A 2,705-nucleotide genomic window follows, 5' to 3' on the forward strand; every position below is an offset into this window, starting at 1 on the left:
GCTCTTCGGCGTGGTGGCGGGGGATCTTCTGGGCGGCGGCGCTGTGGTTGGCGGCGGGGCGGCGCGGCGATGCGATCTGGCGGCGCCCGCTCGGCCCAGATCTGGGCCCTTCGGGCCCCATTTGGGTCTGGGCGGGCCGGCGGCGGGGAGGGTCGTCGGTGTGGCTTCCGGGAGGCAGAGGAGCGGTGATGGGCGGGTGGATGCTGGCGGTGCTGGTGCCGCCCTGTTGCAGCGTGGCCGGCGGGGCTTTACGGGCCCAAATCGGGCCTGGCCGGGCCAGGGGTGGCCTGGTATGCCCTGCTGCTGCGTCCGGACGGCGACCGCGACAGTGCCGGAGACTCGGGCCTCCCGCACGACTGCGGTGGAGGTAGTTCCCTCCCGCGTGGCTCCGGTGCTGCTGCTCCTGTCGCCTCGTGCGTCTCTCTCCATCCTCTTGGCCTCGTGGTGGTGATCTCGGTGAGGCGGCGCTGGTGGCGTCAAGACCGCGGTGGCGCATGCTGGTGGGCGGCGAGGTGGCTGGTTGGCTTCGGCCTGGTTGGGCGGTGGGGCTTGGAGTGCGGGAGAAATCCCTTGCCGGCTCTCTTCCGGCTCCGATGCGGTGACACCTGCGGTTGCCACCATCCCTTCTTGGAGGGTGTCGGATGTATCCATCCCCCACTTCCTTTTGTGTGCCGGGGGAAACCCTAGGATACGTCCGGGCAGCAGCGTCGTCGACGTCGCATCCCTTGCTGGAGGTGCTGCTAGGTACGCGGCGGGTCGGAGCCTGGGTCTGTGGTGGGTCTATTTCGGAGGGCGCAGCGGTGGCGGGTCATCCGCGCTTTGTCGAGCTGCCGTCGTTGGCATTTCTTTCTTCTTTTGTTCTTTCTCTTTCATTTGGGCTTGTTGTGCTTCTCGCCCGAGCATTCCTCTGTATCGGTGTTGGTTGCTTTGTAATACAAAGCAGGGGGAAACCCTTTTTCGGTAATGGTTGTCTGGATAGCTTACCAGTCTTGCCACCCTCTCCCTTCCCGGCACCGCGACCGCCGGTGATCTTCATATCCGTATCCCGAACGAGCTCATAAGTGTCAAACTTTAGCTACCGTGCTTTCGACTGATCTTAATTTGGTCTCGGTTTAGACCAGTCTAAAACCATGTTTATGCGTTTACCTGAGGACCATGTCTTGTTTCTCCCAGATCTGTTCACACATATACTCTTATGTGCTACTCCCTCCTTGCTACTCCCTCCTTCTCAAAATAAGTGTCTCAACTTTATACTAACTTTATACATATAAAAGGAGCTAGCCAGATTTACTTACATGAGCGGCAACTTTTGACTTTATACTACTAATAATTAATTACGAAAAAGGGTTTCCCCCCGCTTTATATTATAAAGCATCGAACCAAGCATCCAACACAGAGTACATGGTACAATCAAGTCACAAAGTCACGCTGGGGCACAGCCAGACAAGCCCCAAATAAAGCAAAAGCAGAAACTAATCCGGCTCGGGAGGAGGCGGTGGTGGTGGCGTAGGCAGAGCAAAAGCCGATGCCGAAGAGCGAAGACCAGCTATGATGTTGTCGATGGCGTCCCGGTCTTGCCGCTTGCTAAGCGGTCCCCAAAGCTGTAACAAGCCACACATTTTGTAGATCGCATCAGTCACACGGCATGGAATCACGCGCTCTATGACTAGTTTATTACGGTTACACCAGAGGGTCCACGCAAGCGTGCCCAGGGCCACCCAGGTGGGGGGGAGGGCAGGAGCCGGGGAGTCTAAGAACCTCCCAAATAGGTCCGGGAGGTTGTCGTGGCACCAGTTGCCACCCACCACCTCCGAAAGCAGCTCCAAAGGAACTGCGCCACAGGGACCGGAAGAAGATGTGGTTGCAGTCTTTCGGAACCAAACAGATGGGGCAGAGGCCATCCCCGGGACCGTTACGTTTGCAGACCTCCGTACCCGAAGGTAGGCGGCCGCGGACCCATTGCCAGAGGAAAATGCGAATTTTCAAGGGGAGTTTGATCTCCCAAAGAACCGCTAGTTCCACTGGGCTCGGAGTGGGAGCAATCGCCCGATAGAGGGATCTAGTCGAGAATCTGCCACTTGACTCGAGGTGCCAAGATAGCGAGTCAGGCTCCAGGGAGGAGCGGTGTAAGGCAATACACTCGAGCAATTCATTCCATTGCTCGAGTTCCACCGTCCCGAAGGTGCGGCGGAAGGCAATAGCGCCCAAATGCGCTAAGGCCATGGCCACAGATAGCTGTGGGCGGGCGCAAATCGCGAAGAGCGCATTAAAGCGGATCACAAAGGGATGGGTCCCTACCCATCGATCTAGCCAGAACAGGGTGCCAGCTCCGGTACCAATTTTAATGGAGGTCCCAATGCGTAGGACCGGCATCAGACGGATCACCGATTGCCAGAATTGGGAACCACCGGATCTAGGGGCGAAAGCCAGTGGTTGCCCGCGAAGGTACTTCACGCGGATAATCTCAAGCCACAGGCCGCCCTCATCGGTCTGAATCCGCCAAAGCCACTTGGATAGGAGGGCAATATTCATCCGCTTGGAAGAAATGACCCCAAGGCCTGCCTGGTCTTTTAGGCTTACAGATCTCAGACCACTTTACCATGTGATATTTTTGTTTATTGTTCTCTCCAGCCCAGAAGAATCTGGAGAGAAGTTTGGTGACCTCCTAATGAAGGGATTCATGAAGACTATAGAATCCCATGATA

This window comes from Triticum dicoccoides, chromosome 6B (assembly GCF_002162155.2).
Source record: "Triticum dicoccoides isolate Atlit2015 ecotype Zavitan chromosome 6B, WEW_v2.0, whole genome shotgun sequence".
NCBI classification, from domain to species: domain Eukaryota; kingdom Viridiplantae; phylum Streptophyta; class Magnoliopsida; order Poales; family Poaceae; genus Triticum; species Triticum dicoccoides.